Genomic DNA, 15279 nt, shown 5'->3' with positions numbered 1-15279 from the left:
CGTGCTAAAGTATAATATATCATTTATATGCACAGCTAAATGCAATAGAGATAACATCAAAGAGTAAACAAAAACTAAAACTCGCGTGTCACATTAAAAATTCTTTTAATCAATCTAAAATTTACAAAATATTTCCTGCCTACTTTAAACACCAATATCTTTTTCTTTGTAAACCGTAGTTCTTCGTGATTTTCCAATTAAATAAAAGCATTGATCGGTACAGTTTTTAGTTTTAACTGGATTCTTTGATACTTATATAATATAACAACCTACAAGATTGCATGAGTTTTGCATTTCTGTATTTATTTAAAAGTATTCATGCGGTACGTTATCAAGATCAAGTAAGAGCACTTGTAAATAATTCTTTGATTAATAGAAATAATCCAGATGAATTTTATATCATATTTGTATTCTTAATCTAAATCAATACTATCGTGGAACAATAACATATTATTTTGGTTCGAAAGCTTTGAAATCCACTCGCTGTTAGTTTAAAAGATAGGAGATTGTCCAAAATATTGCATAATTCATTTATTGTAAGTTTACTGTTACTGTAATGTAGGAACGATTTCTACTGGCAGAAAACACACACATAACATGACGATTCCATATACAGCTGATGTTTGTTTTTTTATCAAAACAAGTTATAATACAAACTTAATCTACCACGTTACCATATATTTCGTACCCACACCTTAAATTGGACGCTACTATTTTGGCATTACGTTTAAAAATCTGGAAAAGTGATCCCCTGGAAGCTTAAGTACAACAAAATTACTTAAAAATTGCAGGCTCAGATGGATTAAATTTGTACATGAGGGATAATAAAAAAGAGCAAAATCCTCTATGCACTCTAGGACCGTCCTGAACGTTAATTTATATTGAACACTTAAAGAGCTGATACCAGTGATTCCGAAGGACCAGAAAATATAACAATACTGAATTTAATCCATATAATCCTTCTACATTCTTATATCGGCTTATCAACGTCGAAATTATGCTATTTTGAGCCACCTTTGCTCATTGCTTTCCGTCTTATATCTTTCTTTGAAGTATCAAACCTGTCTAAAAGGGTAAAGAATGAGGGTCGGCTAAATCAACATTTCTAATAAAAGAGAATAAAGAAGAAATCCTTATGAAAGCCTAAAAACAAGAAACGCAAGAAAGGACAATGTTGCTGGCTCGCCTTGATTGATCCTGCTGTAAATGGGCGTAAGTGGTGAGTGCAAGGTACTGCCATTCAAAGTTTTATTTCAGAGTAATTGATATAAAACATGCATCAAATTAATGGCTTCCTGGTGTCTTTTATTGATATTTCAGGTGGGATTAGAGCTAAGAGCATTTAAGGAGAGACATAATTTAACCGGTAAAAGGCATTTGTAACTAATTTCAACAGGTATTGCTATTAAATAATGTGAGACAAAAAGTAGTTAACATTTGCTTGAACCACTTTTAAAAGCATTTTAAGAATCAATTAGCAGGGTCATTTTTTAGAATCTGCATCCAACTATTTATTTTCTGTAAATGAATATTAACCATTTCCTTCATTAGCATATTGTGAAAAATGGCCGTTTTCATTGAAAAGCCTCCTGTTACAAGTTCAAACTGCCATGAAACTATGAAAAATGCTTCAGTTCTAATCAACTTGGCACAAATGTTGACTGGACCATTACCTTTGTAACTACATGCTCAGTCTTAAATTTCATGTTACCATGGCAACGAGGGGACATCTCAAAATTGCCCAAAATCACTATTTTGCGTTGATTTTTTCCATCAAAATTGATTTCAAAGTGCTGCAATTTCTCAATGGATTGAGATAGAGTAAAAGGCTTTTCAGCGTTGGTTACACATTACATTATGATCAACCTTGGGTCATTTTAAGCCTCTCACACGTCCAAAATTTTCTTCGCGATAAGGGGGTATACCGCTCCCTTCAAACCCCCAAAACAGAAGGGGGCACATCTCGCTTCTGGCAACCCCCTGATGAACCTTTTTGATAGGGGGCGGCGCCGATAAAGTGATAACTTTTTTAGCAACATTTCCCAAACAAAACGCAGTGTGTGGGGCCTAAATAGGGCAGTTTGTCACTGTTTGAGGCCTCACAAAGAGGGGAGGGGGGGTCGAAAAGCCGTCAAAACACGTCTATATGAAGTAAAGGGTTAAGACAGAGAAGACAGCATCTTTTATAATAAATCAAGTGTGTTGCTTTATACATTTGTATTGCAGACATTTGCGAGCACTTGATGAATGCCACATTTATCATAACGATATGAAAATCATGACTTACGAAAAAAAAATCCTGACCACTCGTTACAACTTATCGCAAATATTCTACTTTGTTTAAGAAAGCTGTATCGCTTATAATATCATATTACTATGATGACTATTTTCTTTAATGTATATTAGTATGTGATACTTTCATTGACGAAAACCTTTCTGCATCATATAAGTTCTGCTTCCTTTCACTGACTAAGAAATAATTAACCTTTAGCTTTAGTTTAAACGTCTTTATTTTAGCTCGATTGCGAAACTTATGGTTATCACTTTGATATATGTTTCTAGGAATTAACCAGAGCTGGTGTTATCTGAGGAAATATAAAAATATAGTGATTGAGGCTAATTCATACAATTCCAAATGAAACAAGTGTAAAACAGAACAACCTCGTGATTTAACAGAATATCAATGGAGGACATGTATATATTCTAGTGTTTATTTTTTTGAAGGAAATTTATCATTCCCTTCAAATACTCGTTGTCAATACAATACGAAAATAATAATGAAACATTATTCGTGTATTATTCTTAGAATAAATAAGTTGCGTAATTTATGCACGATCCTTTGCATTTCATCTTCTTTGTTCAGTAAGGGTGATGACCCCTTACTGTTGATGTCAGTATTTTTGTCTTTTGTAATTGTAATTTGCTCATGTTGTTAGTATAATTGTTATTTACAACGCTACATTCAAATTACAGCAGGAAATGTGACTTTAACAAAATAATTGCATTTTGTGAACGAAAATTAACCAATTAAAGCCGTTTCAACGTAATGCAAACTAGTATTTGTCGTGTTCCATCATTGCTATAATTGCAAACTGTTTTTAGCTACTCATTAGTGCATTTAAGTCCAAACAATTTACAATTTCTGGTTGCATTTCCGCTAAATCAATACTTTATAAATTTGATCAAGTTTCGATTTTCTGTCAACATCAAAAAAGTAAAATCTGACACAGATCATCCGATAACTCTCCATTAAGCAGGAAATCCAATTAACTTAATTGCCAGACCTCTGCTGAATTCGAGATGTTTAGTAGATAAAGTTAAATCCAGTAAGTGCCTATGTCGGCGCATTGAAATTATTGCCCATTACTGAAAGTTAGATGTTTAAACTAGAATTTGAAAATTATTGCTGACAATCGTTGTAAGTCATAACCAATTAGAATTAAACGTGTATTGGAAAATTGAAAATGTCTGGTATCGCATTTCAAAGAATTGAATCAATATCAAGATAATACAAGAAGTCTCTTTAATAAAGATACTCGGCCTGAGTAATGTTTGTTTTAACTGATGTTCTAATACAGAAACACGAGAAGAATTACCAACGCTTACTTATTTCATAGCACACCTGTCGAATTGGTTCAGATATTGCTGCAACTTAAAGTTCACAAACAACAATAACCAATGTACCTCCAACAAACAAATATATCAACTTTATTTCGTAACAGTTTATTTTAGAAAATTATACGTTGTCAGGTTTATCTTTATAACACAGTTTGTTATTATCAACATAAAATGCGATTACCTGTTTGCAAAATAACGAGAAAAAGTCACATTTACGGTAAAGTCACACATCCATCAAGGAAGTATAGACTAAAAATATGATGAAAACCGAAACTGAACTAGTATCCAACGGATTGTCAGATAATCAAATTATCATTTCGCTTGAAATTGCTCAGGTTCGGGTTTCTACATTTGTTAAGCTCATAATCAAAGATCAAAAACAGCGCATATAATCTTCAAGTTTGCAATTTCAGTACTTGAACAGTAGTAAATTAAGCGCATACATGTTTATCTGTAAGTGGAAATGGGTAGGGAAATTGGTTACTGAAGATAAATGCCACGTAAACAATACACATAAACGAAGGGGCTAATTAAATCTTAATTGGTCAACGAAGTTAACATTTGTTCAAAACATCCGCCAAGTATTTACACCAGAGCAAAACAAGAATATTTGTTCCGGAATGTTATAATTCATAAAATATCAATTGGTTTAGCATCTAAATAAAAAATGATTATTTCTTCTCATTTTATTTTCGCAGAGGAGAAAATAGGGATATCCTACAATACATTAAAAACAGTAATTTATTGTTGGCAATTTGCTCGGTTTACGCCGCACCAACACAGTAGAGGTCATGCGGCGACACTCCAGCTTAAATGGTGGAGGAAGACCTCAGTTTCACGCACGCGCATTATTTCAGGGACGAACGGGCAACTGACTAGAACCACCGATGTTCCGTAAGCTAGCTGGATAGCTTCCTCACATGAAAGAATCCGAAGCCAACGGTGGTGTCCGTACCTTCAGCGGTGAGGGGGAGGTGATATTAAAGACAGTAACACAAATGATATATTTTACGCTGGAACTGATAATTATTATCGCCACAAAATTTACAGAATGTTTTCCAGATTTTATTTCTATTTGTATTAAAGCAATATTGATGAAAAATTCATCCAAAACCAAATCAAAATTCATGAAGTTTATTACAAAGTAACCACGTTTGATATTTGTGTCTCGTTTTACAAATATTCTGGACAGAAATAAATAAATGTTATAGATACAATCTGAATTTATTTAGTATAAATGATAAAACGGAAAGATAACGGTGTATTATTTAATTCAAACAAAATGACGTCACATAAAATAATCAATCTGTTGCAATATCGATGTGCCTGTTAATTGCATTTCACTTCCATTGAAAGAATTGCATCGATTTATTGTTGCATTTGATTAAATATGTTACAGAGAAACATATCATTTGATTTACATTATAATGATTACAGATACAAATTAACAATCTAAAAGCACGTTATCGTTTATTGTACGAAGTCAGGAATCTAAAAATAACAAATGCTTCACAAACGCATAAAAGTAAAAGTCAGTTGCTATTTATCGAGAATGCTTTTAGATTATTTACATGTACCATAAAAAATGTGTGCACATTCAACGCATGGTATTTTAATAGAGGTAGGGGTTTTTCAAACGCATTTAACGTTATAACGCATCTTAGTTACTGTATTTATTTAATATTTAACTCTGAGATAACACGTACTTATGATTCACATTGAAGTATTGCAAAGACTGTCTAAAGTCCAATATTGATATTATAATCGTGTGCAAAATTAAAAGCATTTCGAAGAAGATATCCACCGGTAAAAGGATTTTGTTATTGATTTTAACAGATAACGCTATCATAATATCTATTAAAACAACCGTGAATTAGTTTATAATATTTAAAGTTTGGTTAAAATATTATTAGAATAGAGAAAATTTTCTTAGAGTTCCTGAAGAACGCCCATTATAGCATCAATGAAACTGTTGCCGACTCGGTTTGTTTGAGGCTGTTCGTATTGCAATAACACTTTATAATTTGTTTTAATTCAGCTGAAATATTTCTTTTGTATTTTACAATTAGTTTCATGTTTCTTTTGTCTTTTATGGTTTATAAATAATACGATTATTTAAAAAAATATTTTCACGATCAAAAAACATTGAAAACAGCAGCCGATATTTTTTCAGGAAGGTACTTTCATCAAAGCATTCACAATAAAAGATATAGGTCGAATATATCTACATCGAAACAGTGGCCGATATTTTATTGGAAGGCACTTTTATCAAAACATTCACAATATAAAAATAGCAACAGATAGGTCAAACATATCTACAGGATCAAACAGCACCGGAAAAGCAGCCGATATTTTATAGGATGATACTTTTATCAAAATATTCACAATAAAACAAAAATACACAAGATCCAATATATGATATATATCTACAGGATCTAACAACAACGGCCGATATTACATAGGTTTGATCTTTCAATAAAATAATTACACACAGTACAAAACCTCCAAAGACACAAAGGTCAAGTTGAATTATTAGCACGGCAAGACACTCCTCATTAAGCGAAACTGATCACGTTGTTAATATTCATTGACTGTTTTACTAATTGATACACTTGTTTACTATCAGGTGCTACCAAAGTCCACCAGCAAAACATTAAAAAATCAATTATGTATAATAGCTATCTGGGCATGAAAAATTACTAAGCACTTTAGTCATCTGGAAAAAAACTGTGTTAAATCAATAGAGATATGAGCATTTTGTTGAACATAAAACAAATGCTATTCTTACGACCGGCTGTAAAATATTCATGTGCTTTTAATGACAATCATAATGCGATTTTAAACAAAAAGCAAAGCTAGGAAAAAGAAAAGAAAGAAAAAAAACCACCACCACCAACAACAACAAAAAAGAAAGAAAAACAAACAAAACAAAAACAAGAAACAAAAAGAAAAAAATAGTGTCCTTTTCTAGATTAAGTTATGTAGTGCAATTTTTGTAAATTCATTTACTTGAAATAAAATAATATTTTAAAATAATGGCATATAGTCGGCATGCCTTTTAATGATGCAAATGGCTTGTGAAATTGAAAATGAATAAAAGCAAAGTTTTGATTTCTTTAGCGTTTTTTTTTGTATTAATACGGCGTCGTAAATTTTGTTCCATAATTATACTTTAACACGCTCCTATAATTTCGTCTAATCGAGCGTATTTACTGACAAAACTTAATTGTAAAGTCTAAATATATTCACACAGCTCGTTAGTAGGACAATGCTATTCTTGCTGTTAATTTTACAAGGAAACTTTAATGAGCTCGGAAGAGATATAAAAACAAATTATCTCTGCTATACATGCCATATTTGTAACATACTTGTGATACCAAATATTGCAAGCATCATACCTAAATGACAATTAATCATAGATATAAATTATTGTGAAATCAGTTATATAATATCGCGTTTTCACCACCGTAACATCGCAACATCGCGAATTCACCAGCGTACCACCATGTTCTCACTATCGTGTCATCGTACCATCGCGTTTTCACCATCGTACCATCTTGCATTGCGTAAGGACGAAATAAAAAAAATCACTTGTCCAAACGGAACGCCCTCGTAAAATATATATTAAATGATTATATTTATTAATTATTGAACATGGTGTAGCATTTTTCACCATAGTACTTTCCGAGAAGCATCTTGATATCAAACTGAATATTTCACTATAAATAGCTGTCTGCTTTTCAAATGTCTTTATCATGGAATATAGCCTAAAATAATATACGAGATATGTAATATCGTAAATTTGTTATAAACTGTTTTTGTGATATAAATAATATCAAGAGGGCAATCTTATGAGAAACAGCATCTCAGAAATGTCATTGCACTAACAAAAACTGCAGTATAAGATTTTAAAATTATTAAATAATATAAATTCATTTTTGATGACTTAAAGCGGCCTTCAGGTTTTACTAGAATTTTCTGTTGGACAAATATATTTGTTTCAAACTAAGTATTTCAGTAATTTTATTTTGCAAAAGTGCATCATATCACTGTGAAGCCGCCCCGAAAGCTATTTATAACGCGTCAGTGACTTTCGTTTCTAAAAATAGAAGAACGGGAAACGAATCAACCGCTTTACTAATCTAAATATAGAGAGCGGATCGGTAGATTATAGGTATCGATGGGTTTCCTTATTGTTTGTATAGTTCATCGTCCGCAAATTATTTCACTTCCCAACTAAATCCTTTTCATTTGACAATTATATGAAACGATTTATCTTAAAAAATATTTAATCGTTAGAAAAGCTGAAGGCCGCTTTAAGAATATAAGTAGTTAATTTGTTTAATAAATCGCAAAACAGGTAATAGAATAGCTAAACAAGTGAATACGTTACTAATTTCAGCAAGTTAAAATGAAAAGAAAGGAAACGATAAGAAAACTTTTGACATAAACTATGATTATGTTGTCGAAATTGATTATGGTATTAATGTCTATTTATGTAACAACAATAGAGAAAAAATATATTTGATTTATTAGAAAGATTACATTGCATGGTAATTTAACAAACATGGAGGAGGACGTTGCGATTAATAGCGAAGTTGTTGCAGTATCAATGTCACGGTGCTATCGTGTTGCGTTGCTATTATTCATTGTTTTTTCAAATGTTTAATGATGCATTGATTGAATTGTGTGGTAACGTGCTAAAGTATAATATATCATTTATATGCACAGCTAAATGCAATAGAGATAATATCAAAGAGTAAACAAAAACTAAAAATCGCGTGTCACATTTAAAATTCCTTTAATCAATCTAAAATTCACAAAATATTTCCTGCGTTCTTTAAACACCAATATCTTATTCTTTGTAAACCGTAGTGTTCGTGATTTTCCAATTAAATCAAAGTATTGATCGATACAGTATTTAGTTCAAACTAGATTCTTTGATACTTATATAATAGCACAACGTGCAAGATTGTATGAGTTTAGCATTTCTGTATTAATTTAAAAGTAGTCGTGCGTTATTGAGATAAAGTAAGAGCTCATTAGAGCATAATTCTTTGATTAATGCAACTAATTTAAATAAATTTGCAATGCCATACTTGTATTTTAAATCTAACTCAATACTATCGTGGAACAATTACATTTTTGGGGGTTCACAAGCTTTGAAATTCACTTGCTGCTATTCAAAACGATAAGCGATTGTCAAAACATAATTCATTTAAGGTAAGTCTACTGTTGTAACGAAGGAACGATTACTACTTGCAGGAACCTCACACATAATATTACGATTCCATATACAGTGTACTGCCAAACTGATGTCTGTTTTTTTATCAAAACAAGTTATAGAACAAACTTAATCTGCCACGTCACCATATATTTCGTAGCCACACCTTAGATTGAAAGCTATTTTTTGGTATAACGTATACAAATCTGGAAAAATATGATCCATCGGAAGCATTAATTACAAAAAATACATGGAAATTGCATACTCTTTTTGATTGAGTTTGTTATCTTTATGAAAGCCTAAACACAACAAACGCAAGAAAAGACAATGTTGTTGACTCGCCTTGATTGATCCTGCTGTAAATGGACATAAGACTAGTAGTGAGTGCAAGTTACTGTCCACTTTTGTGTGCACTCGAAAACTTCTTAAATGAAACACAAGGTTTGTAGCGCATTTCAGTTTCACGTTCTATTTACATTCATTCAAAGTTTTATTTCAGAGTAATAAATATAAAACATGTATTAAATTAATGGCTTCCTGGTGTCTTTTATTGATATTTCACGTGGGAATCGAGCTAAAAGCATTTAAGTAGAGAGATAATTAAACCGGTAAAAGGCATTTGTAACTAATTTTAACAGGTATTGCTATTAAATAATATTAGACAAAAAGTAGTTAACATTTGCTTGAACAGCTTTTAAAAGCATTTTAAAGAATCAATTAGCATGGTCATTTTTTTAATTTGCATCCAACTATTGATTTTCTGTGAAGGAATATTAAGACGGAGAAGACAGCATCTGTTCTCATAAATTAAGTGTGTTGCTTTATACATTTGTATTGCAAACAATGCGAGCACTTGATGAATGTCACATTTATCAAAACGATGTAGGTTGACATAAAAATCATGTTTAATGAAAAAAAAAAAACAACAAAAAACAAACAAAACAAATAAACTTCTGATCATACTATTCAACATATCACAAATATGCTGCTTTGTTTAAGAAAGCTATATCAACTGTATCGCATTTTGTTTAATATTATTATAATGAACATTTTCATTAATGTATATTAGTATGTGCTTTTTCAGTGAAAAAAAAACTTTTCTGTATCATATATAATCTGCTTCCTATCAATGACTAAGAAATACTATGCTCAATACAAGAAATACTATACTTAGATATACTATGCTCAAATTTGATTTTTAAAAATATTACTTATTGCTACACAGTCTCTTTGTATGTATAAAATAAACATGTTTTGACTTCATTTAAAGTAGATATGTTATGTTTTGAACTCTACACACTATAGGTGGTCGCAATATCAATATATAGTGTCATTAAAAAAAACTGGCAGTTTTTTTAAGAAAAGACTAACTTATAGGGAATGCAGCTTCCCATACATAGTTTATTCATTATTTTATTCAAATTAAACATATTTAGTAAGAATTTCATGGATTTCAGTACATTTCTAAGATAAAAATATTTTACAAAAGATGAGCATAGTATATCTTTAACCTTTAGTTAACGTTAGTTAAACGTTTTTATTTTAGCTCGATTGAGAAACAAGTTCTTGCAACTTAAGGTAATCACTTAAGTCCGTTTCCAGGAATTAATCAGAACTGGTGTCGTATGAGGAAATATGGTCCTACAAATATACTGATTAAAGACTAATTCATACTTAACCAAATGAAATAAGTGTAAAACAAAACAACAACATGATCTAACAGAATATCAATGGAGTACATGACTTGTAAATTGTCTTGCTTTTTGGAGGGAGTTTAACATGCCCTTCAAATACACGTTGTAAATTAAATTCGAAACTAAGAGTGATTTGTATAATATTGTTAGAATCATTGAGTTATTAATTTCATTTTAGCTAACGTTGCGAAATTTATGCCCGATTGCATTTCAACTTTTTATTTTAGTCCAGTTAAATAATATTACATTTTGTTGGCCACTTACTGTTGCCTAAATTTTGTAATTGTAATTTACTCATGTCGTTAGAATAATTACAACGCACAACGCTACACTTAAATTACAACAGGAAATGTGCCTTTAACAAAATAATTGCATTTTGTGAACGAAAATTAACCAATTTAAGCCACTCCAAAGTAATGCAAAACTAGTATTTGCCGTGTTTCATCAATGCTATTGCAAACTGTTTTTAGCTACTCATTAGTGCATTTAAGTCCAAACAATTTATAATTTCTGGTTGCATTTCCGCTAAATCAATACTTTATAAATTTGATCAAGTTTCGATTTTCTGTCAACATCAAAAAATAAAATCTGACACAGATCATCCGATAACTCTCCATTATGCAGGGAATCCAATTAACTTAATTACCAGACCTCTGCTGAATTCGAGATGTTTAGTAGATAAAGTTAAATTTATTAACTTTTCCGAGTAAGTGCTTATGTCGGCGTATTGAAATTATTGCCCATCATTGAAAGTTAGATGTTTAAACTAGAATTTAAACATTATTGCTGACAATCGTTGTAAGTCATAACCAATTAGTATTAAAAGTGTATTGGAAAATTGAAAATGTCTGGTATCGCATTTCAAAGAATTGAATTCATCTCGAGATAATACAAGAAGCCTCTTTCATAAAGATACTCGGCCGAAGAATAGTTTGTTTTAACTGATGTTGGATGTTCTAATAATGCAAAAATACGTGTATTGTATGGAAGGGATTATCCGCCACTCTAAATATTATGAATACATTGTAAATAATATGAAAACATTCTTATTATTTTGAAGACATTCTTATTGATAGGAAGACATTATTATTATTATGAAAACATTGTAATTATTATGAAGACATTATTATTAATACGTTGTAATCATTATGCAATATTAAGATGTTGTACTTGCTGACGTAACTCGAGTTCTTTTTGAAATATGCGAACATTCAATTTAGCCTGTAAACATGCAAACTATAATTAGATATTTAATTTGCTGGCTTTCAAATATGTTTCCTTTATTTGAATTTGCTTTCTAAAATTAATTTGACACACATTTTATTCTTACAGTGTTCCAGTATTTATTTTACAAAAATCATGGTAATTTTAGTCCCATGCTGACATTGCGTATTATGTATTCGAAACAGCAGTTTGCATAGCACACTAAGAGTTTCGAAGTATAATTCAAAATTAATTAGGTTTTTGCGCTAGAATTGGCCCTTTTAATCAACAGGGAATAACTGGTAAAAATGTAAAAAATAATACCGCTCCATGACCGGTGTTCACAAATCTGATACTACGAAAACTATAAAGATACGAAAATAACCAAAATCTAACATCAAATTCACTATCGCAAGAGTAAAAACGGAAATTGGAATGTCATAAAGCAGAATAGGTGAACTGGCGGATAATTCCTTCCATAGTATTGTGCAATGATTATTAATTCCATAGCACACAAATTACCTGTCAAACTAGCGCAGTTATTGTTAGATCTTAAAGTGTACTTACCAAAATATCAATGTACCGTTAACAAACAGTCATATATTAACGAAATAAACGACACTTCGTATTAGTGGCCAACTTTATTTGTCATCCAATGAAAACGCTGTTTTTCTTTAAATTATGTGTTTATTTTAATAGATGAACAAAAGTCGATACTATACCGAATTGCGTTCATAGTCGACTTCTATTTTTCATAGCACTTCATAGAACCGTATAGTGACGTTAAAAAGTGAATGATAATGAGCCCAAATAAAGCTTGACACTAAGTATGTTATTATTCGTCTGTAGCTGTTCTACAGAAATTACTAACATCGCTATCGCTTCATACAATTCACACAATCGTCAAGTTTGCAATTTTCAGTACTTGAACAGTAGTGAATTAAGCGCATAAATGGAAATGGGTACGGAATTACTGAAGTTGCTGAAGATAAATGCCACGTAAACAATACACATAAACGAATGGGGCTAATTAAATCTTAATTGGTCAATGACGTTAACATTTGTGCAAAACATCCGCCAAATATTTACACTACAGCAAAACAATCGTTCTTAATTATTGTTCAGACGTTATCTTCAAACCATTTCAAAATGATGGTAATCAATTTTGTTTTGTTGCAGTTCGTTTTGTGTTTCAAATCTTGGTAAAGATAAACAATAATATTATTAGTATTTGTTCATAATGTTGTAGTTTGAAGTGAACAACAGCAGTTCCCCTGGGCAAGATGTAAACATGTACAGTTCTATTATAATGACAAATATTGCCATTACTATCAACTTAATTATGAATGATAAAGGTTTTACAAACACGAAACTTCGCATCGCTCTTAAAATGAATTATATTCACCCGGAGAAACAGTTACATGAACATAAAAGTTCAAAGGTAATTGAATTATTTTACAACTGATACAACATTTTATATTTCATTCCGTTTTATTTGATTTTATTCATTAAAATAACAATGCAATCGATGACATTGGATAAAATGAGTGCTAGAAAAGAAAAAGTAAATAAGTAAGAGATCATACTCGGCACATAAACTGTGTTTAAATTCGTGTCATTCTTATATTATATCAAGCGTAAGATGACAACAGTCTTTACTGAAATTGAACGCAAGAATCTAGTTAAGAAGAAACCCCACAGATTTACAAAACTCATACCTGCAGATATGCTACAACTAATTATTGTTGTATTATTCAAAGATGTGGCAGAATTAATATGCTGAATCTAAAATACCTTTAAAGATCCGAACGTTCACAACAGCCGCCGTTTATTTAAAAGTATATGTATAATTTGGCACAAGAGGGGTAAAGAGTGTCATTTAATTGTAGACAGTTGCCTTTACGTAAGTACAGTTTAAGAACATTATTGAGCAAACTAGGGTAGAAAAATGGGGATTTGTCCACCAAAAGTGTGTTATTGATACTGGAGGAGCCAATTCTATAATTTTACTGTCTGTCTATTTTCAGATGCAATTATTCTTTTTTCCAGTAATATACATTGACCTTACAGGGTTTGAGTCGACAGTCAATTTACCAGTTCAGACAAAACAATACTTTCATACGTACACGAGGATACGAATTTAACCAAAAACGTTCCGTTATTTTAGAGAAAAATATAAAATGCAGACTAATTTTGTTTTTGAGAATATTGAAGTACATGTACAATGTACTTTTAAATGCACAAGTATAAGACAAAATCACGAAAAATACAGCCATTCTTTGATTTTTCATTTTGCAGTAGCATACATGTTTTGTTATTTTCTCTATTTTCTTATTGGTGAATTGTTAATAAAATTCTAAGGAGCAAGTATGATATATTGAATTTTGTATGGTCCAAAGTTGAACAAAATCCGTTCACAAATATCCAATTTATATCGAAAAATGTAAGTGTCGGGTTATAAATGCCTCCGAGTGTATATAAGATAATTATATTTTTTTTGTTAAATAATCATATTAAGAAAATAAACTACAAGCAGCTATGGTGTTTTCGTTTTTTACTTTTGTAACCATATGCACACTGTATACTTTACTGCTGCTATAAGGACATATTGCCATCATATTGAAAACAGTTAACAATAAAGCAACAAGATTTCTTTGGAAGCAACACACAGAAGATTAAACATAAATTGCAAGGTTATATATCGACACTGTAAAGGTCATAAAACGACAAAAAACACATCAAATAAACGCTATGATACTTACACGTGTTGTCATTTTTAAATTATCTCCCGGTATACATTCTGAAAAAAGAAAAAAAGCAATTTAAAAAGTACTTAACGTTTTGCCTTAAGCATTGGTGGTGTTAATAAAGTGTCTGCATTGTAAGAGTTCTTCTTGGAAATTAATCACAAAACATCACCAAGGACACCATGACGATGATAACCGTATCCCTCTTATGTGATAAACCATAAGATTGTTCACACGCTCTCTCGTCGTATCAATTAACTTTCTCACTTTCTTGTATGGAAAATTTGAGCGGATTTATTCTGCATATATATGAGCTTAATTCACGAATTGATCGGATGAATGTATTTGATCAGGCGTAGAGTATGTTGCCAAAATTTCACAGAAAATTTTATTATAAGAGACATTTTAGTCATACACAGAAATTTCCGGTTAAAATAAAATAGAAATAATCTATAATTGTACAGCCAAAACGGATTTAATGCCAAATATATGACACACAGAAAGTGATCAAGTAAATGACGTAACTGTATATAAGAAGCGAACAATATTTCTGAAAGAATTATTTTTCAGGTTAAGAAGCTCGACTTTTGTATACAAAGAAACTGTGTTTGAGTGTACCGGTTTCTATGTAAGATTTATGGTTGTACATTGTTCCGTTAATTGTCTGATAAACACATATAACTTGTTAACTTGTGTATCTTTGAACCAAATGATAAATGAATGAGAGTTTTGTCCTAAAAGCAAATATTGCCGTCCCAAACTAGTCTACAAAACAGCATTTTGTCACAATAAG

The 15279-nt window shown here is 31.0% G+C and overlaps 1 protein-coding gene across 3 annotated transcripts in view; it reads right to left on the bottom strand.

The window, feature by feature from the left end:
• Positions 1-15279, bottom strand: part of LOC132717808 (muscarinic acetylcholine receptor M2-like) — a 247443-nt gene that overhangs the window by 43122 nt on the left and 189042 nt on the right. For all 3 annotated transcript variants that reach the window (XM_060701406.1, XM_060701479.1, XM_060701623.1), the window contains one exon: positions 14502-14539. The gene's annotated coding sequence lies outside the window, so the exon portion shown is untranslated. The remainder of the gene's footprint in view (positions 1-14501; positions 14540-15279) is intronic.

The sequence above is a fragment of the Ruditapes philippinarum genome, unplaced genomic scaffold, assembly GCF_026571515.1.
Source record: "Ruditapes philippinarum isolate M1 unplaced genomic scaffold, ASM2657151v2 ctg30_1_1_1_1, whole genome shotgun sequence".
Classification (NCBI taxonomy): domain Eukaryota; kingdom Metazoa; phylum Mollusca; class Bivalvia; order Venerida; family Veneridae; genus Ruditapes; species Ruditapes philippinarum.
The sequence above is the reverse complement of the archived record's forward strand: the minus strand, read 5'-3'. Positions and strand labels throughout refer to the sequence as shown.